We start from the raw sequence: 22,952 nt of genomic DNA, 5'->3' as shown, positions 1-22,952 counted from the left end.
CTAAAGGGAGTGTTGGAACATAGATTGACTCCAACTCATGAGTTCCTCATTTGTTAGATCTTGGTTAGATCCAAACAGTTGTATTTCCAGCTGATTCTGAGGTGCACTGTTATTGCTCCTAGGACCATATTCCATTTAGAATTTTTGTTTTCTTCTTTGTGCTTAGGTATATTTTCTAAGCTTTCAAGAATGAATGCATGTTATATCTGTAACCATAATTGTTTAGAATGATTGCAAATTACTTCCAAGGAGTTGCTTATAATACCCAGTTTATATGTTACATTTGTAAAACAAAACAAAGATAGATAATATGAACAAGCTGCAAGTATTTAAGTATCTGAATGTTCCTGGTATATCCTTTTTTTCTTTTCTGTTCTTGGCTGTATATGCCTCTATCATCTGCATATACCTCAACCCAGCCCATTCTCTTCAGTCACGTTTCTTTGTTATTTTCTTCACCAGGTTTATATGTGATTGCAATTTTATAACAAGATAAAATTGAACCACATTATAGTAATAAATAGTATTTTATTGATTGATTATACCCTAACCCTCTACTGTGATACTTTTAGCTACCCTCAAAGTCTCAAATCAATGTTTCTAGGAGATTCTTAGGTGATCTGACACATAAAGAAGTCATAGTATAAAAGTGATAATGTGAAATAGGATGAAAAGGGCTAAAGGAGTAGGGAAAGTGGGGAAGAGAGGGGAAAGGAAAGAAGGGAAAAGAAAAAGTATGAGAAAATGAAAAAATGGAAACAGTCTCTTTTTTCCCATTAAGTTTATTGGTATATTTAAAGTAAACAATACAGTTACATTCATCACTGAGATCTTGTACCTTTACATGATATATCTTGGTTCTTGTTTTGTCAAAGTCTTTGTAAATAGGGAAGGGTAGATGTGGTGAAGGGAAGGCAGGGACAAGGGGAAAAAATGAGAACCAAGACCTGTCATGTAAAGGTACAAGATCCCAATGATGAATGTAACTGTACTGTATACCTAAAATGTACTGATAAACTCAATGAAAAAAAAGCCATAGTAGCTATTACCTCTGTTTGTCATGATTCTCTCCTCCTCTGGTCCCCTGGACAATGTCTGTAGCCCGTATCTGTGCTTCCCGTGGAGTCACTTGACCATACCCGATCACTGCCACTGCTGCCGATGTGCAGCATCACAGTGGTGTGTCCACACGAAGAGATCCTACAGCTACAATACACTGAAGTCATGCTCCATCTTGTGAGAGCAAGGCTTTTCTCCTTTTTCATATGGTCATCAGCAAATGAGTACTATGATAGGGTTGTTTTGTGATCATTGTTTATTGAAATAGAGCTTTAAATTCTTAAATCCTCTTCCCCTAGTGCTCTAACATAGGTTTGTGGGGGGTGAATCACAGACTAAATCTGAGTGACCAGCATGATGCTTATTAATTGTTCTTTCCTCTTGACCTGTTTCTAGCTCATATGTAACAGCTCTGTATTCTCTTCCTTTGGAATGAATTATTTCCCCAGGAGACTCCTTAAACATTGCAGATGCTTGCCCTGTCACTGTATATGCACACATGTCTGAATGAATGCCATTGGTGATTAAAATCTAGAGTCAAGTCAGAATCCCTACTCCATCAGCATTCTATCCCTTAGGGCCTCTCATTCTTCAATTTCTCTTTTTTAATAATGTTGGTCATAGGACAACAGTTATTTTTACTCTGGGCTCTTAGAAAACCCAGGGCTTCTAAAATGTTTCGTATGTTTTTTAAGTAGACATCTGTTGTTTTTTCATGCCTCTCAAGAACACTGATCCACCAATTCTGCCTTCACCCTCCTACATCTGTTTTTCCTCCCCTACACATTGGATCATTCCATCACAAATTTCTTCCATTTAGAAAAATAAAACAAAGCAATTTCTTTTGACCAAATCGCAAGCTCTTCTAGCTACTGTCCCATTCTCTCCTCCTTTTTATTTCAAAATAAACACAAACAGGCTATGTTGTTATCATTGTCAATATTTGAGTCTCTCAATTCCTTTCGTCTTACTCTCTCTCTCATTTTTTTTTTGGGGGGGTGCCAGGGATCGAACTCAGGACCTTGCACTTCTGAGGCAGGCAGTGGAACCACTAAGCTAAATCCCCAGCCCTTTCTTACTCTTTTTGAACAGTCTCCCACATGGTTTTCTTCACTGTCACACCACATGAAGTGTCCATGTCAAGGCCTCCGCATAGTTAAATCCGAAGTTCTCAATTTACGTGACCTCTCTTCATTTGACAGTGGTCCTCATTCTCTTAGCATACCTCCCATCTCTTGGCTGCTGCTTCTCAAAATCCAGTCCTTATCACCATCCTGATGCTAAACATTGAAGTACTTGATTCTTGGAATTCTCATCTTCAGCTCTCTCACCTTCACTGATATCATTCCATCTCATCACTTTAGATACCATCTATATACTGATAATTTTCCAGCCACTAACTCCTACCTCACATCCAGACTCATATATTAAACTCTGAACATCTCCACTTTGAGTTATAAGAGGAATTTCAATTTAATATGCCTAACGAAGAACTACTAGGATGGGGATGTAGCTCAATGAGTCGCAAGCGCAAGATCCTAAGTTCGATCCTCAGTACTGAAAAGAAAAAAATAAAAGAACTCCTGTTCCCCTACAAACCTATTCCTGCCACAGTTCTTTCCATCAAAGAAAATGGCAGTGCTATCCTTCTGGTCATTCTTGACAGAAATGTTCATTAACCTTGACTCTTTGTCTCACTTACATTTATCTCCAATCAGAATATGGTAGCACTGTCTTCAGAATATACCCAGAATCTATTTTTCAACAAGTACATGTTATCACTTTTCTCTAAACTATTAACATCTTTCATCTGGATGGCTGCACTAATCCCACCTAGTCTATTACTTTCTCCCTTCAGTATACATTTAGATACTCTGCTCAATTTTTCTGTCATCTCACTCAAAGGAAAATCATAGTCAATAGCCTACAAGACATTTTATAAGCAAGGAATCCATCTCCCACTCTTTTCTGGTTTGCTTTGCAAAATACAAACCAATGTGCACTGCTGTTCTCTCTCCATCTTTTCTGAGAATCTACATAGCTCATTCTCTCAGCTACTGTGGCTCAAACACCCCCTCCTCAGCAAAGCCTTCCCCAGTAATCATAAACAAGATTATATCATTTCTCCTTCCCAGCAATCTCTCTTCTCCTTCCCTGACATTTTCAGCATCGTGCATATCATCAGAAATATTACATATTTTATTAATGTAACTATGTATCTCCACTCAGCCATCCACAATCAAAATAAAGCAATAGGTAAATCAATGATTTTTGTCTATACTCTTCACTATTATATAGTTGGAATCTAGAACAAGTTACCTATAGAAGATACTCAGCATGTATTTATTAAGTAAATGCATAAATTAATCTCCTGCATCTCTAATTCTCATTAGTACTTCAATTTTCCTTCATGGGATTATTCTTTCCTTTTTTAATCTAAACAGTTTGATTAGTGCTGACTTTTGCTCTTTAACTTTAGGTCTGTTGCATTTCTGGTGTTTTCTTACTTCCAGCCTTGCCAAGGTCACATAATTGGTTTAGGGATGGACCCATAGCACAATCCTATATAAGGACTCTAATGTCCCAGACTTCTGTTGGTACTATTAGGAAAAGGATGCTCTCCTTCTGGCTTTGGTTTTGTTTTTGGTTTTGTACCAGGAATCAAACTCAGGACCTTCCACTTGTGAGGCAGGTGGCAGCACCACTGAGCTAAATCCCCTGGTCAGGATGCTTTCCTTCTAATGAGGTTTCTAGCCTTGTAGAATATAAGTTTAGAATTACTGGAGATTACCTAGCCACAGTAAGAGATAACCTTATCTTAAGAATGAAGTCAATACATAGGGAAGCAAATAATACCAAAAAATAGAGAAATACTGTAATGACTTCACTTGAGAACTTGGATCCAGCTATGCCTGAAGCAATTTGAACCAAATTTCTGCCACCTACAATTGAAAGAATCCTTACAAAATCAGACTGTACTCCTGGAGTTCAAGTCTAACATGACACTGCCTCTTTTTCATGATGTTCTTAGAGCTTCTGTTACTTCACTAGTAAGTTTTTTTCCTTAGTAAAAGTCAAGTCCAGAGTATTTATTCCTTCAATCGCCTCCTCAGTCTTCTAAGAAATGAAAGTATCAGAGAGGCAATCAAAGGATGTTACAAATTATCTTCCAGCAGAATGAAACTATCAACAGATGTTGCAATTATTGTATAGTACTTCCTTTCCCCCAACTTATGTCTGTGCTGACTTTGTGACTAGAGTTGGAAAAGCAGCATCAAGGTGGTCCACGTGGTTAGGTGGCATGCAACATTTTCCTACCTGCATTTTACCTTCATGTTTCTCTCTTTAGCTTGGTTTCCATTACCTCTGTCTTTGGGTTTCTAGATATCCTTGTCAGTGAAATTTATGAAGTCAGGAAACTTTTATAGCATTCAATTCTATGTCTGGTGCTTTTCTAGGTGCTAGAAATGAAAAAATAACGTTTATTTTGTTGTCTAGCATTATCCTGTCACTGATAGTTAATAAATAAGGACATACATTGATATTTAGAACTACTTGAATATTTATTAAATGTTCCTTTTAAAAAATGTAGACATATTGTGGCCCATTCTAATAAGTCTTGATGGTATAATATTAATGATGAATTCAATTTACAAAGTACTGATGGACAAAACAATGTATGCAATGACTGATTTATATTATTACTTTTCCAATGAGTGATCTTTTAGGTGGATAGGATGAAAGCCTGGCCAAGCTAGCTTAAATAAAGGAGTTATAAAAGTCATATAACTATATAGCTACTGTTATATCAGTTCAAGAATATTCACAAGTATCTGGTGTAAGAGAGAATGTCAGAGAGGAGTTCTACATTCATGGCATTTCTGGGTACTGCAGTAGCAGTAACTCATTAGCCATGATCTGGTTGATAAAGTATCATTACTCTATGTTTTTCTGCATGCCTTCTTCTTTCTACTCATCTCTGGTTAGCTGGCCCCTCTTGAATCAAGCAGCCCAAGGCCAGACAAACATATATAATGTTAAATAGCAAGTGGCGCTCAATGTGGGAAAGAGTATTGGGAGTGGAAGAGACTAGAAGAAATTAAAGGGAACATGAAGCCTTACTTAGATAGAGCCAGCCATTATTTTATGTGAGAATATTGATCTATTCTTGCTACAATATCTAATTTTTCAAAAAAAGTTAGAAATTCTGAGAGAAATTTCTTAATTTTTAAAGGATAGCAAATAAAATAAACGGACTATTTTAAAGCTTGTGAGGGAAACCGCTGTGCAGACCTATGCAAAAAAGAGTTAACATAGCAGAACTAATCTCTCCTTATCCTTAAATAGACCTGTTTACAAAGCTGGCCCCTGGCTTGCATTCAGGAAGTTAGATTTCAGGAGCGTGCCTATCATTCCCAAAACTGGTATGAGTGATTCACTGTGCCTAAGCTAGCCACCTGCCTTCCTTGTGGGAGTCTAGAATTTGGATAGGTTCCTGGCAGAAGCTGCCTGCAATAGCTAGTTCTCAATAAAACTCTGGACACTGAGTCTCTAATGAGCTTCCTGGTTGCTAACATTTCACACATGTCAAAAACTCAGTGCTGGGGCAACTCAATACTTCCTGTGTGACTCCACCTTGTAGGTTTGTACATGGTTTACCCTGTACTTTGCCCCAAGTCCCATTTTCTTTGCTGGTTTTACTATGGATCCATGAGCCATAATAAATCATAACCATAAGTACTACTATATGTTTTGTACCATAAGTACTATAGTGAATAAGCAAAACTGGCTTGAGAACCTTTGGCATAAAGCCAAATAAAACATATCTTTAAGCCAAGTCCAACTCAGAGAGTATTTACAACTTCTAACCTAAAAACCTGCCCTCTGACCATGGGCAGGACACACACCACCCATAAATGAAAGATTTTTACAGGTGTCATCTCATTTATTCCTTGTAACAACCCTGCCAAACAGACATTTTACACTTGATCTTAGCCAAAAGGCCGAGAAGCCAAACAGACATTTTAAATAATTACATTGTGTATAAACGAGAAAACAGATTCAGCTTAAGCTTGCACCAAGTCATATAACGATAAATGAAGAGGCAGGGCTCAGTCAGAACTAAGTCCTACTTTTATTTCCATATTTCCTGTATATGAAATTACAGTTCCTTCTTCATGTTAAAATTTCAGGCCCACTTTATTTATTTTTCATTTCCTATGCATAGCATTTACATATCTGGAGCTAAAAGCATTTTTATCACTTTTTTTCTTGTGATGTCTGCTTTTCTTTTATTCATTCCAATAGTTCCTTCTTATCACCCACAAATGAAGCTTTCTAAACCAATAGGACAAGGAAAGAAGAGGGAAGAAGGCAAACAAAGGAAAAGGAAAATAGCATGGCCACTGGACTTGCCCCTGCTAAGGGGTCATTAGTACCAGTAGTAGGTTCAAAAGTAGTGTGAGGGGTTCAGGGTAAATCTGGACTTCAGTCCACATCCAAAGCACGATGTAACAATTACTGTCCCTCTGACCATACAGCTACCTGTAGTCAGAGGAGCAGTGATAATCATTCTAGAAGATTTATGTGGTTTGGAGCAGGATCTCATCCAGTGTCTGAGGAACAATGGTAGAAATCTGATATTAGGATAAGAGGGTGGGAAATGAATAGGTAGTCAAGGCCTTAGCTGGCTTCAAAGTAGAACCACGCTCTTAAGAAAAATCAACATTCAAACCTTGAAGCTAGGTAGAAATTCTACTTTAAGTCTCAAACTTGTAAAAAGTTAGGAAGGACAAGTTTAGCTTGATGGCTGAACAAGAACTCAAGGGTTCTTCTCTGGTTCACTAAATGCTAAACTTAGAACAGCAAGACTCATTCTAGCCTCTTTCTTTTAATAATCTGCTCATCTTAAGTGGCTTTTAGGTAATGGTGGGACTGAGCTCATAAAACTGAAGGTCTTTATTATCTTTGTCAGGAAAAGTCGACCGTGGTTGAGACTGAGAATTTTTTAGCACATAAATGAGCCAAAATAGGTTTGTCTAGATCCACAGTATTTATTACTGTTTCAAGGTTAACTGACCAATACATCTCTGGAAAGACTAAAGCATACATAAATTCTACAGGATACTCAGGGAGATACCATTTCAGTGACTTCTGAAAGTTACATACTTTTTAAAATAAAGAGTCATAGTACTAATGTGTTTTTTCCTGTACCAATGTGACTAGTTTAATACTAGATAACTCCTGAATTATAAACATTAGGTTTGTAAGCATCCCCCCCATCCAATTACGTATCCACTATTATATGCTCAATTCCTATGACATGTGTACTGTGGTTATTGGGCAGAGTCATACTGACCGTTGTTTATTGAACACTTAGCCTGCAATCTACACTACTGCATTTATATGCATTAAGTCACTATTGCTTATAATAACCCTAAGGGGCACACATTATTTTTGTATCTTTTTTTTTTTTTTTTTTGTACTAGGCATCAAACTCGGGACCTTGTGCTTGCGAAGCAGGTGGCAGAACCACTGAGCTAAATCCCTGACCCTATCATATCCATTTCTTAAGGAGGAATCCAACCCACAGAAAGGTTTAGTACAACTTTTAGTTGTACATTTTGGAAATTTCCCTCCCTCACTTCTAGCAATAACAATTTAGAAAGACAGATAAGATATATTCAGATATAAACAAAGTGCTGGACTCCTTGCATTTTCACCCAAAAGTAGCTTTGGTTTGATTGTTTTATTTCCTTTGTTCCATTTAGCATCCAAACTACTTTAGTGCCACCTGTTGACCAGTATGGGGAACTACCTGACCCGATGATTTTATTTCTTTTAGTAGGATTCTATCTATATCTCATTTTTATTTTTGGTTCTAAAATGCCCACTTTACTCCATAAAACACTTAACACTTATTATTTCTGAGGGAGAGGTATTCATGAGAATGATAGTGAAGCATTCCAATTTTTAGTTCAATTTTATATATTTCCAGGCATCTCTAGACAAGGAGATCATAATTTAGCAATATATGTATCACTATTACATTTTGCATGAGATAAAAAGGAACTATCAATACAATTCAGAAGGTAGTGAGATCTCCTGTCCTTAAATTTTTGAGGATGCAATTGTTATGTTACAAAGCCATGGTAAATGTAATTTTATGTTTTATTACTCTGCTATTCCGTAAGGCTTACTGTTTTGCAAGGCTTTAGGGGGAGGGCTACAGTCAATGATTAGCAACACAAAAAGTGGCCAATTTGGAATTATAATCATTAAGTGAACTGGATATCTTGTCACATGTGCATAGGTCTGCATAATTCCCCTTTCTAGTTTATTAAGAAATGTTATGCACTTTAATTTGCCAAAAGAAATGTTTGTACTATGGCAGCAATGTGTTACTTGTATCATACAAAAAGATGAATACCAGGACTAGAAAGCAAGCAGTGTAAGTGATCTTTTATTGGGAAGGGAAGTTGCCAATTTCAAGAGCACCAAACAAGTGAATTTAAAAAACCCATGTTGTTGTAGATATACATGAAATCCACAAAATATTATATAGGAGGCATTTCAATCTCTCCAGCCCCAAAATGTCAAATGTTTTTCCTACTAAAAAGGAATACATTAAGAGAATGGGAAAACTGCTTATAAAAAGAAAACCTCTGAAGAAGTACAGAGGGAATGTATAAATTAACAAGTTGCACTCCTTAATGGAACTACATTTTCATATCCTCACAATAATACAAAACACCAATTCACTTGAAGAATTAGTTCAGATTACTTAAATACCAGATACATCTTTAGTCTTCTACATATGTGTTTAGAAGTTACTTATATTTGTCTAAAAATGAAGCTATTGATGCTTTTCCACAGCAATAACTACACAAAGAAGGCCAAGACAAATAAATGGAGTTTTCCCAAAGCTGTAGTTTGAAAAGATTATAAATGATTGGTAGCACGTAAATAACTGTTGTGTTTTTGTTTTTTTGCTACAGACAATCTAAATGAAATAAACAATAGAGATGTGTAAAAAGGTTTCTTGCAGGGGAAAGAGGACATTCTGGCTGCATTACTTTTCTGTTCCTCCTGCCACGTCACATTTCTCTCCTGCACCATCCAAAGGCCGTAATATTAGGTTGTCTTTACAGAAACTGCATGATGAGAGTGCTGTCTTTGTTTTCAGTCTGTTTACTAAATTCTGTGATGGCCGAAAAGCAGAAGTATGGGAACTTCCTGTTGGCGGGAGTTCTTTTTGGTGAGCTTGTTCATTTCTCCGGTGAAACATGGCTAAAAGTTTACAGAGTAAGGAGAAAAGAAAAATGCATGCTGAAAAGAAAAACAAGAAATCCCCAAAGGAACTCAACAGACTTAAAAGTATTCTCAAAATAGACTGAGATGTTTTAATGAAAGATGTTTAGGAGATAGCAACTGCGGTAGTACCTAAACAATGCCAAGAGAAAATGGAGTGTGTGGTGAACGAAGATGAAAAACATGACCTGTAAATGGAGAGTGAGGTAAAGAGAATCAAAAAAACTTCTAGACCAGAATGGACAGTACCCACTCTAGACGAACCAAGGGCAGAGAAAAGGACTGAAGGCAAAACAAGACTGAAGAAAGGGCAAAAGGAAAGCAAAAGCAGCAAAGGTAGTGGAGGGTTTGGCCTGGTAGCCCTCAAAAACTTGGGAATGTTACATGGGACTAATGTTTGATTAGAAAGTAAACATTGATTTCAACTCCCACAAAATTAAAAGCATTTCTGTTTGTATTTTAACTTGGCCTTTTTTCACTTCAAACTCAAAATAATCTGTTTTGGGAATTTGAATAAAGTATTTTCTTTACAGAAAAAAAAAGTGGTTTTAGACCCTATGTAGGCAAGCTCTGAATTATTAGGTATTTCACAGTAAATTATAGAAAAATTAAGAGACATCCCCAGGCAGATAGGATGCCTGGCTTCCTTCCTTCCTCTCTCCCTCCCTCTCTCTCTCTCTCTCTCTCTCATTGAATGATTCTTGGGAAGCTACTGGGGAAGCTTCTATCTTTGTATCATTTTCTTTCAATCATCACCACATGCCATGCCATCAAGGAACTGGAAATAATAGCCCTTTATTTTCAGATTTTAAAATCTCTGGATTTGTTGCCTTGGCTTTTAAATACTCAACAATTTCAGGACAGCAGTACAGATGGATCTCACTTTCAACTCTTTCTCCCATCGTTCTTAGTTGCGAGTGCTGCTTTGCTGTGTCCATGCCTGAAATGACCTTCCTCGTGGACCTGTGGCCTGACAATGTTCGAAAGGGCCATGGAGAACAGGTTGACCACACCATGCTTCAAGCAGGTGGCTTTGCCTTCTGGGTCACTCTATCTTCTCCATAGCAGGAATGCTGTGGCCAAGGATGGTGGTGGTGGTACTCTAGAGAAAGGACCAGGGACAAAGAGGAGCAGGATACTCAGAGCTACAAATATCCTATATCTAGAAAAGTCCTCCTCAAGAGCTTTTATATACTTGTCACCACTTTGTTCTGCTCTCCTGGAAGTGAAGGGCAGGGTGTCACTTATAACACATTTCTTTTCATTGATCTTTCTTTTTTATTCCAAATCTCGGATCATGCTTTTTTTTTTTGTACCAGGGATTGAACCTGGGACCTTGCACTTGCGAGGCAGGTGGTAGAGCCCCTGAGCTAAATCCCTGGCCCTTGGCTCATGCTTAAAAACAATTCTCCTTTCTCTTTTTTTTGCTCCATTTGCAAATTTGGAGTACTATAAATGAACTTCACAATCTAACTGACCTATCTGTAGGAAGCTTTCAGAGTGAGGCTGAAATCACTGACTACAAAAAGCATGAATAGAAAATGTTTGAAAGTACTGAAAGCTCGATATCACTATGAAGTCCTCACCATTTTTACTATTTTCCACCTAAATCTATACTTCTGTAAGCATAAAAATTCATGATAAAGATTTATTATCCATCAACTCAGGATATTTAGCTTTCAACTCTTTTATTATAATTCCCTGCTGTTTGCCATATGAAATCTATTTTATGGGAAACCATTTGGCAATGACCTAGCTGGGCCTCCTTCCTGATTCTTTATTTTTCTTCATAGACTAGTTATTTTTCCTCCTTTTATTCATAAAAGAAGGACTGTGTTGCTGGCTGAGGTGGGCTCCCTCAGCAACTGGAAATGGCACACTTTGATTTCCTATAACAGGTTTTACTTCTCACTATGAGATGAGATAACTGCTTGACTTTTGTGTCCCTACCCCTTATCATACTATGGACACAAAGTGAGACATGAAGGCTGCACAACTATCTTCTACTTGAGGCTTGGGTGAAGGAATCTTGACTACACCTTAAGACTGAGTTACCCCTTAGTTCTCATGTCCCTTACGGTTTCAATATCGGTCAGCTCCCTCAAGCCGCTAGCCTAAAGGCCAGTCTTGCTTGCTCCTGCTCAACTTCCCTTATCAACACTACATAGGCTACCAGCTGCCTGCCTGAAGGACAGCTAGCCCAGCCCAGTTCCAATTCCCCTTCTAACCCTTAACCCTGAACCTTCTAGCCCTTAACCCCATAAAAACCCTGAGTCCAAAAGAGATGGGGCCACTTGGTCCTTATATCAGGGGTCCCTCTTAGGTTTGTTTTAAATAATTTTGTTTTGACTGATGAGCTCACATCTTTGTTTCTCCTTTTTCCTAATATTGGGCATTTCCAAAGCTTTTCATTGTTTGTCTTCTGAGTACTTTCTAAAAAGAAGAAAAAATTATTTTATTGAGTTCTTCTTCCTCCTGTTCCCTTATTTCTGTCAGTGGCAGTGCTGAAGGGTACCAGGGGGTTTCTGGCCCCATAATTTCACTGATGACCCTGCTCCAGTTCTTTGATATTGACCTTGAAAATTATTCAGTTCAATATAAAGTCAGCTTTAGGGACCTTTTTCCAACTAAACTGTCTCCTCTAATTTATCCTAAATAGAACTTCTGGACATGCAATTGCCTCTTGGAGATGTTTAACAGGGAAGGGCTTCAAAGTAGGGAATTTGCTATCTTTCTTGATGCTCATCCATCCTTTGCAGGCTTCATTTCTCTCAGCTGACTAGAGTTAGAGGTGCCTCTGTCTCACTCCCAGTGTCACTGTGTCCACAAGCAGAAGAATCCTGCATCAGAACCTAGCCTCTCTTTTTAAGTTATTTCAAGTGGTGTTCTTTCTAGATGAAGATCTTTCTGGATGGTGTTCTTTCTGGATAATGTGGGTGAATTTGTAGCATGAGATTAAAGCCTTTCTTGAATCCTGTATACATAAAATATCCTTCTCTACTTACCTTCTTTCAGTTCCTTTCAGTGGATACAGGAATGGAAAAGGCATTTTTACATGTTTTTACTACAACCTTTCTTATATTTCATTCTACACATGAAGAATTTGAGGGATAGAAAAGTAAAATGATCTGGTCAGATTCAGATAATCAGAGAGTAGCAGAACAGAGAAGTAAAAACTTATTTTCTTGTTTTGTTTAAAAAACAATATTGCGTCATTTTTTTAAAAACTGCCTTTTATTTGAAAATATTTCACTTTTCAACTGCATTATAGATTCAGTTAATGAGCCTCATCTCAGAAGTGAATTATTATTTAAATGAAGTGTTCTACAGAAAAATGAATTTCTGAATCCAAATATTCAATTTGCTTATAAATTTTTAGAGCAATGCATCATTCCCATAAAGTTTTCAGAATACCAGTTGAACACTGTAAAGTCCTTATGTGCAAACATGTCAATCCTAGGCATTTCTACAGAAAGAAAAACCCATGTATAACAGGCAAAGGAATTTAATGATAACCAGTCAACCTGGAAGAATAGACACTCCATCATTAGCTCACTGTCTTGGTTCAGTGTTAGATCTAGTATTTTAGGAAACTAAAATGACTTTTTTTGTGTGTGCTGGGGATCGAACTGAGGTCCTCATACTTGTGAGGCAGACGGCGGCACCACTGAGCTAAACCCCTGGTCCACTTATTGTGCTTTTTAATCTATATTCTCATTCTTGTCTTGTAGCCTTCTTACAGTAATAGTATTAAATTTAGAAACGAAATTTTCTCCAATCATTTAAACATTAAGTTTTCCAAATGATAATTAATAACAAAGATAAAATTGCTCAACTTGAGAAACACTTCCCTAATAAATTTCTGTGGAACAAAGGAAAAGAATCCATATTCCAACACTTTGGGGCTTCCACAGGGATCAGAAGAACCACCATTTACTGAGAGCTTACTTTGTGCCAGCCACTGCCCTGAATACTTTACAAACATGTTGTTTAATCTTCACAAACAGCCCAGAAGGTAGGCTTAACTATTCAGGGGAAGAAACAAGTCTGACAGAGGTTAGCAGTATTTCTGAGGATGCACAGCTAGTGGGAGGGAGATCTGAGATTTTAAACCAGGTCAACCCAATAGCAAAGTGAGAAAATTTAACCAGCAATCATCCTACAATTCAGTGTTTTCTAATTCCTAACCCCAAGACCTATATACTTTGTACCCTTCCAATCTGTTTCTCGGTCTTCTGGAAAGGTAAACATTGGAACTCTGTCTCTTTTTTCTTTTCAAAGCAGTATACACTTTGGTGCACTCTGTCCCATTTCTTCACCTCCCATGATGTATGCATTTATTTCCATTCTGGGTCTAGATCTTATTGTTCCTTCTCATCCTGAAGTTTCCCTCTCTCACTAGTCTCCATTCCATCTCTTCAACAGAACCACACTTTTTTTCCTAGTGTTGGGGATCAAAACTTCACGTTAGGCAAGTGCTCTACCGCTGATGATCTATACCCTAAACCACACTCTTAAAGGGAAAGTTTAAAAACAATACCCCCATCACCACTGCCCAACCCCTACTGGTGCTGGCCCTGTCGCAGGTCTGCTCTGCACCCCCACACTGCGCCTGGGCCAGGCTGCTTTCGGAAAGGCCCTTACAGCAGCAGGCAAAGAGAAGGCTGGAGCTAGGAGAAAATGGTCACTAGTACCTCTCAGATGGCTTAAAAACTCCCAAGAGCAAAGGAAGAGCTGCACTACAAGTCCAGATAGCCTGAAAACTCCAAAATCTCCCTCAAAAAACCATGCGGTATGACTCCCTAATAATATGACTCCCTTGGTATGCTCACCAAGAAGATCATTCCGCTCCTAAGCCAGTCACCCAATGGGGTCATGGACTTGAACGAGGTGACAGAAGAGCTCAAAGTGCAAAAGAGAACCACAGTGCTGAAAAGTGCCCATCAAGAAGTCCAAGAACAAAGTCCAGTTAATAACATCAGTCAGTAAAGAAGATCCCTGAGGAACCCAGCATACTGAAGATCCAGAATCAGAGATTTTTGTTTTTTTGAGATACAGTCTATTCTACCAGCTTTGAACTCAAAATGATATAGTCTAGGCTGGCCTTGGACTTGTAGCAATCTTCCCACCTCAGTCTCCTGGGTGGTGGGATTATAGGCCTGAACCCCTATAGCCAGTTGAGACTAACATATTCTTTTTTTAAAAAAAATAAAATTTCAAAGCAAAATAAGTGAATAAAAATAGTTACTACACTGTGTATCATACTCTTAAAAGTACTTACTTAGGGAACAAGGCATAGACAAAAAGACTTCTTTTCAAAGAGAAACGGACAATAGCCCAAAACTTTCTTTTCAGTGAACTAAGAAACTAGGTATATAAATGAAACAAGTTAGCATATATATTTAAATATTTTTGAAGGAACAGAATAGGTAATTTGAACAGTTATTTGAACTTCTTGCTCCCTCTTATATATCTGTCTTTTATGAGACATATATATTCTTATAAGTCATAAGGTGGTTTAAATTTTTTATATGTGTTTATTTTGTGGTTTTCATGATGGCTATATCTGAGGCAATTAGACAGAAGACTTCTTAACAGTTGCTATGTTAGCTTATGTTACATATCAAGATATTAAAAAAATTAGTGGCCATAAAGACCAAACTGTTACAGTTGTGAAATCCCCTCCAGAAACAAGACTTGAAGCACCTGACTCCATTGAGAGCCTACAAATAGATTTGGCAAGTACCCAAGGACCCACTAAGGTTTGTGTCCAGAAGAGACTGAAATACACAGTCTAATGAAAACAAATGAAAGGGCCGAGGACTTAGCTCAGCGGTTTAGTGGCCTGCCTTGCAAACGCAAGAACCTGAGTTCAATCCCTGGTACCAAAAAAAAAAAGAAAGAAAACAAATGAAGACCACAATGAGAACATCCCTAAATCCACTTCTAAAGACTTGGCTTCAAATAATTCAGGATATTAATGACTGCTCAACTTTCTACGGCAAACCTTTCTCCTCTGGCCTCCCCAGCCAACCTTTTACAGCAGACTGAAGACCAAATTCCTTCCAACATGAAAGGACCATTTGTGAACTTGGTGCCTCCCGTAGTCCAAAAGGACTACCTGCTGAGCTTGGGGGAGGAAGAAGGCATCAGTATCTCTTTGATTTGGAAAAACTCCAATTGGTGGAAGACTTTATGTGTAGTTGCTTATGCTATGTGTGAACTTTCCTCATATACCAATTTTTTTAAATCCTAAAACAAGAACATTTGCCATGCAGGGTTATCCCTTCCTACCTTCTTCCTCCAAGAGAGTTTCATAAAATAAACTACAAACTTCAGAACAAAGCTGACATTTTAATGAATTAAATAATTGTCTAAATGCACAGTTGCAGGATCCCTTGATAAATCCCTGCCTTGTCCCAGGCTCCAAAATCTCCTGGATGAATCATTAAGTGAGAAAATATGCCTGTCCTTTTCCTCTCTCCCTCCTTCACTCTCATATTGGCTTGCTGTGCCTGACCTGATGGATGGGCTGTAGAATGGGGTCCAACCACCTGGCCCACTGGAGAACAGAAATCTTCCCTAATAGCATTTCAAGCCATGCCTTCTCTGCAGATTGCATGTCATTGGGGTCTGCTAATATGGAATGGAACTGCAACAAATACAAACTTAAAATCATGCCAAAGTATGAAATTATTTTTCTCAGCTCTTTTTAGGAATATTTAAATAACTCTCATACATCATTTTAAGCTATGGGCTTTGTGTCTCACTAGGAGGTCTCCAAGAACCTCCACAGCCTTTTGGATGAAGAACCTGTTTTCAGAGTACTTGTTTTGGATACAGAGGACTAGTGAAGTTCTGCCACTCAAAGCTGCTGTGGATTTTTCTGTCTCCATTTTACCACTCCCACTCCCCTGTCCCCAGTGTATTTGTAAGTTTCCAGTTGATTTGTAGCAAATGCCTACTTAGGAATTCTTTGTGGATTGTTTTAGATGTTTTTCTTTAGCTGATACTTAAGCATTCGTGTGGCATCCAACACTATTTCAAATTGTTTACTTTGAAGTGGTTTTTGCAAATTCATATTGCTTTAGCAGAAGGAAAGAGAACATCTCCGTATCACAGCATCTAAACCTGTATGACCTAAGGTCTACCAGCCACTGCCCCATCTTGTTTCCTTTCCTGGGAGGGGGCCAGCTCCACCCTGGAGCTCCCTGACATGGATGGCCTGTTGGGATGGAAAACAGGTCAGATGATGAAGCAGACCCAAGGAGCAGCAGGCATGGACCCCTCTGTTCTTGGGCTTCCTGGGCCCCTTTGACTGGGGAAAGGGCTTTTATGCCACACTCTGGGAGACCATTTGTCAGGATGGGGTTAGATGGAGAGACCTCTAGGGAGAAAGACATCCGCATTGTGTGAGTGGCATTCTGTCAGGGCTTGCTTCCTTGAGTAGTGCATTCCCACTGTGTCAGGGTAGTCCTGGCCACACCCAAGTCCCCTTCCTCCAAGAACGAGTGTGTTGGATTAAAGAAAGTCAGGAGGTGGGAAATGAAGTGACAGATTGCCAGGTCATCTTCTCAGGAATTGTGTCCCAAGTTGGAGGCTTCCTGTCAGCTGCATATCCTACAATTGTGTCCAAGAATGGCATTCCCAGTGGCAGGTGGGAAAGGAAGCAAGATGGTGATGGCTACTCCTCTTGGAATGCGGCATAGTACCTCAAATCCACTCCTTAGATGCTAAGGGCTATGGAAATGAGGAAGTCATAAAAAAACTGACCTCTGAACAAACAGCTGAATTGAAATGCTGTGTGCCTGGCCTGTTGGGAGGCACACGGTAGGTGCTCGACTCCTACACATTTGATTAAATTGATGGTATCCCTTATCGAACAAAAATTAATAAACCAGAAGAACCCCAGCCAGTTTACTCTAGATAGATTTCCACAATACGCAAAGAGGTGACGAGGTGCAAGGCCTCTAAACTGTGTGGGTACGTGCGGTGTATGTTTGGGAAGAAAAACAAAGGTGAAGACTGTCTTCCTCTCTCTTCTTTAGCCTGTTCCCCTCACACACACTAGATTTGGTATAAAATATTCATGTCGTCTGAGATGAAGCATTGGGGTGGAGGAGAGAGGGAGCTTTGTGTTGAGTGCCTTCTGGAAATGCACTGTGGAGCTGATTTTTTTCCCAGAGTCTAAAGACTGAGCTCACCTGGCTAGGTTGTTGTGTGTTTTGTTGATTTTTCTTATTGAACCCTTTCATAATATAATGCTGTATTTATTGTTTTTTTTAATGAAAGGAATACTAATAAGTCCTAAAAATTCTTTTATGCGTATATTTTTCCAGTTAATGAGCTTAACTGGGGTACATGAATTAGATGACCATACTGTAGTCAGCTGGCATTAGTCATTTTCTTTTCCCGTAGTATCTGGCACACCAAATGGGTTAGTACTAAAGTATCTGAGTTACTTGAGTAAGTATAGAATTCTCCTGGTATCATTGACTTGCTGCTATTAAAGCTCACACATGAAAAGCTAAAAGTTACAACTGTTTGAATTATGATTACATGAGCCTTAGAAAATAAAGTGCACAAAGGGTAACACATGAGCTGTCAAACAGTGTTAGGTGTGTGTTTATATATACATAGTTGTGCATAGCACAAATTTTATTTAAACTGATGTGCAGTCTACTCACATCTTATTTAGCAATTTTGTAAAAACTAGGAATTAATTTGTAAACACTGTCAGAATATTTTCTAGCTGGTTTGTAATTTTTTAAGAGTGTTACCTTGTTTTGGGGGGTGTTGTGGTGACAGTGGTGTTCTTGTTTTCATTTTTGTCTTACTTGTAAATAAAATTGTAGCATTTAAAGCATTAGCTTTCGGTACAAGGAAGTAGGAACTCAGTGCATGCATGACAACTTGTATGTATGAGAAGGAAGGATTGGAAGACAGATGTCTTGCAGAGGAAGCTGAGTAGCAATTGTCAGAGTGCAGGAATTTCTCTTCCTACAAATTACATGATTTTGTAAAAAGGAAGTATTTCTCCCAAGATTGGGAGTAGGCAAACTATGAGTCAGTTTAGCTTTGTGTTACCTGCTAGTTTAAAAAAGAAAATATATAACATAATGTATAAAAAATGAACAAAAAAAGCTTTTATGATGGATTTTGTAAATAGATTTGTTACAGGAAGACCTATTCTCTAGCTGTGATCTTACCACTTCAAATGGATGTAATTTGAATAAATTTTGTATGGTAAAGGATCAATAAATGATTTTTTAAGAGTGCAGAAAAAAAATACCACCATCAGAGGCTTCAACACTTATTTATAGTATAGGTCTGTACTTGTCCTTTTCCTTTTATGTGTGATTATCCTGTTTCACCTAAATTATCAACTTCTAAAACATAACTATCATTGTATTATGATGGTAATTTGGCAAAATATTTATTATTACCAAAAATAAAGTGAGGCACAAAACTTACTAGTATGCACTTTTTAAAAAAAAAAATGGACTGAAATGTAAAAAGATGGTAAATGTAAATAATAGAGATATTCTTTTCAGAGGGTAATTGGCATTGCATCGGATAGGGGTTTGAGCTAAAGAACTTTTGTGGTTCCCTTGGACCTATCATTCCATAGTCACCCCAGTACCAAATGAACAGCAATATATAGTGGGATGGAGAAGGACCAAGAAGAGTGAGTTTAAAAGATAATGAGATGTACAAATGGTGGCAGCTGGAGGTTGAAATGTAAAACAAAGCAGAGATGGAAAGGCAAACAATGGCTACATTTTAATCCAAATAACTAAACTAATGTGAAACACACAGCACTGAATCTCCAGAATCCAGAAGATCTAATGTAATTTTCTTTTTAATGTAGGTGTTCTCATGACTATACTGTACATTCTTAAATAAGAAACACTAAGACTCTTTTGAGGGTTTGGTTTGGTTTGCAGATTAGGAAGAGAGTTGTTATTGTTGTTTGCTGCTTCTCTGGAGAAAACTATGTTAGATATCCCTTGTTAATGAGAGTGAAATTAAAAATCTTTAGGCAGCAATATGGCAGTAGAGTGTTAACAGTAAAACCAACACAATGAATCATAAAGAGGCATTCATCTGATTCCACAAACTGATGACAGAGAGATAAAAGAACCATCTCAACTGATAAAGGGAAAGAAAGCCCAAAAGCAGATATTAACTATTAAATGAAGTACAGCGTCAAGGTAGAGTAAGCACACTTCATCTTCTTCCCCTGCCAAATATAACTAAGAACTCTGGAAAGAATGCCCTGAACAGTTATCTGAGGACTCCAGAGAATATATGGTTATGGCAGACTTGGGGAGAAACCAGGACTTGAAGTAACACTGAGCTGGTGGTGAGTTTTCTATTACTCATATTTCTATTCTCCTGTCCTGTCTTGGCATCAGAGGTGGCTTAAAATCTGGAACTGCACAATGGGTGCAGACAGAAAGGGATCCAAAAGAAATTTTCCTTTTGTTACAAGGGGTCAAGAATGTAGAGAAAATCTCCTGCCTCCCCCACCCCTTTTGTACCATTGTCTGTTGGATCAGCACCCAAGTGATCCTGTAACAGCAGAAGCATCCAAATGAGAGATTAAAACTCCAAAGAACTATTTATTTATTAAAACACAAAGAAAGTAGAGAGGAATCACTATTATCCCTGATATCTCACTGCTTGCCTCAAGTACAGCTATAGAGATAACACACACATGCACACACGCACGCACGCACGCACGCACGCACAGCAGAGCAAGGAATCCACAGTCCTGGATTTCTAGCCAGTGAACTAGAAAGTGCATATACTAGGAGCCCAAAAATATTGAAGAGATTGTAGAAATAATAGAAATCAAGTAAACAGTCCTATAAAATTTTACAAAATTTAAGGCTAACATAAAAATGCACACACACAGGTCTGTCCTGTATGTGGTGTATGCACATCAGAGGATTTGGTAACTCAACTACAGGTGGAATATTATGTATGTCTAAGAATGGCCACTAGATGGCTCAAACCTGAAACAAATACTATAAACAGCCCGCAAAGGCTATGAAAACTGTATTGGATTAGAACCTCCGACCACGGAAAGATGGTAGAAACCTGCACTCTGAATCTTCCTCTATTGATTTCTTACAAAAATAAGAATATTCTCCATAGGATTTAAATAGATCCAGAGAACAACAGTAATAGACTGTTGTTTCTTAACTTTCAGTGTCCGTAAGAAAGTTAAAAAAAAAAAAAACATTGTCTGATGCTCCTAGAAATTTGTCCCATCAGAAACTCAGATCCCAGAAGGCTTATGATTTGAATGTAACCAGGATATGCAATAAAAGTGACACTGACATGACTTCTGAAGTTAGGTCCTGAAAGTGAAAGGCGATGCAGCTTCTGTCTTTTTTGGCTAATGCACTTTATTTGGTAACACTGAACTGTCATGTAACGAATCCAAATACTCTGAGGCCATCATGGTATGAGAGCTCCTAAACTAATTCATGCAGAGGTCCCACACGGAGAAACTCTGAAATGAGAGTGGGGGAGGCAGGAGGGGAGGATCTAGCTGCTTCAGTCCTCCCTGTCCCAACCTACTGTTACAGATGTAATGACTGTCTGAGTTCACTAGAGTAGAGACCCTGACCCTGGCCCTTAGAATCTACAAGATATAATAAAATTTTTGTCGTTTCATGTCAGTAAGATGGGAGTGAATTGTTACACAGCAACTGTAACAAAACAGGTATATTATGATGCTTGGAAGGAATGAACACAGACTAGGAAGACCTGAGAAGGAAAAAAGCTGAAGTCAAGAGATGTTTACAAAATGATATTTTTTAAAAGAAATAATTCCAGCATATCTCACATAGAGAATGGGTTTCTGGCTGTTTGTGTATGTATGAGGACATGTTTGTGTTCACATATTTGGTTGGGCATATGTGCCAGATTGGTAGTGAAGGCCATACCAATCTTCATGTCTGTTTGGCAACTTTGGAAAAACAGGTTTCTAGGAATTATATCTCATGAGAGCTTAGAGCTCTCCAGGAAAAATGTAGGAAGAAGATTTGGAAATATTAAGATTAAAGATACATCATAATTAATACCAGCTCTAAGACAGCAATGATATAAAATATGTATCTACCCTGCCCATTTTTTTAGGTCATCCTGGTCATAAGACCCTATCTGGTCTCATGAGAAGCCTTGAACTGGCATCTGGAACAAGTGCTGTGAAATGTTTTCCTATCCTAGATCCCATGTATTACCCCTACCCCATGTTCATTTTTAGTAGACAGACATTACAATGACTAAAATTTCAGGCCTGAACTCAGACTGCCCTTTCTGATTCTGGCTTCCTTATCTACTAGATTTTGGTCCATGAGGAATGAACAATTAGGAAATCTTTTTTAAAAAGAAAAAAATCAAGGGAACTTTCCAGGGCCTATATGCCTAAGAAAAGGGGCTGGTTAAGAGAAACTTCAGTGGATGAGAAACCAAAGGACATAAATATATAAGATGTTATAGGCTTTCCATAAAATGAACCTAAAATTTAACCTAGAAAAACAAAGAAAAAAATATAAGAAATGAGAAGGAGCATTGTACATGGATTGGAAGAAAACAAAGAAATTAGAGCCTGTGAATCAGATTATTTTTGTGCATACAGTAATGTATGTATTAAGATTTCCCTCACACAATAGCTTTGTGCCTTAATAGCCTGGCAGACTACTATGTGATAGGTAAATAACCTAGATGGGACCAAGGGTAATATGAAGGGAAGAGAAGGTAAGCCTTATTCTTTGGAAGACAGTGATAGAAAATGAGCATTTGAGGAGCCCTAGGCAGGCTTAATTTAAATCTGGACCATATTTATCAAGATACAAGATTTCTGCCAAACAGGGTGTTATGCACCTGTAATCCCAGGTTGAGGCAGGAGGATCACAAGTTCAAACCCAGTCTAGGTAATTTAGTATCTTAGTGTAACACAAGATACAAAAAGGGTTATATGGGGGTGTGCTTTGAGGTGCAAAGGCATTGGGTTCAATAAAAAGAATGAGGTTGTTTCACAAAATTAAAGAGATGCAGCAGGAAGTCAGCAATCAACTGTAACCAGGGCCTCAGCTGAGCACCATGAAGAAATCCAGAGGCTCTCCCTCCTGAATCTCTTTTTCCCCTAAATCTTCTTTCTTCAGCTCACATACACTGCTTGTCTGTTTTCCAGGCTATGGACAGAAAACATTTACCATCAACAACTCTCTCCTTAGTTTATAAGTCTTCTGTTCAAAGAATTGAAATCTGTTTTTGATACCTGGGATTGAACTCATGATCTTGTGCTTGCAAGCCAGGCATAGTGCCACTGAGCTAAATCCTGGATCCAAGAGGTGAAATCTTTGATCACAATTCCAGTTCTCCAGGGAATGAGTCTCAATGGCCAAGTCTGGTCCCTAACAGAATTCTATCCCTAAGAGGTGGGGGGAGGAATGTGACAGTTTAGAAAGAATGTCTTTATATAGATTGGGGAGCTGAGCCCCAAACTGGTAGAATATGGAGAAAGAAAACAGTTCTCAGGAAGCTGGAAGACTGGGTATAGCAGA

At 38.2% G+C, this 22,952-nt stretch overlaps 2 pseudogenes; both read left to right on the top strand.

The window, feature by feature from the left end:
• The first annotated feature begins 9,344 nt into the window (after window positions 1-9,344).
• On the top strand, window positions 9,345-9,729 carry LOC104873056 (annotated as a pseudogene).
• A 5,243-nt stretch (window positions 9,730-14,972) lies between these two features.
• LOC104873078 lies at window positions 14,973-15,591 on the top strand (annotated as a pseudogene).
• Window positions 15,592-22,952: the final 7,361 nt, after the last annotated feature.

This window comes from Fukomys damarensis, unplaced genomic scaffold (assembly GCF_012274545.1).
Source record: "Fukomys damarensis isolate Sample0158 unplaced genomic scaffold, DMR_v1.0_HiC HiC_scaffold_15, whole genome shotgun sequence".
Classification (NCBI taxonomy): Eukaryota; Metazoa; Chordata; class Mammalia; order Rodentia; family Bathyergidae; genus Fukomys; species Fukomys damarensis.
The sequence above is the reverse complement of the archived record's forward strand: the minus strand, read 5'-3'. Positions and strand labels throughout refer to the sequence as shown.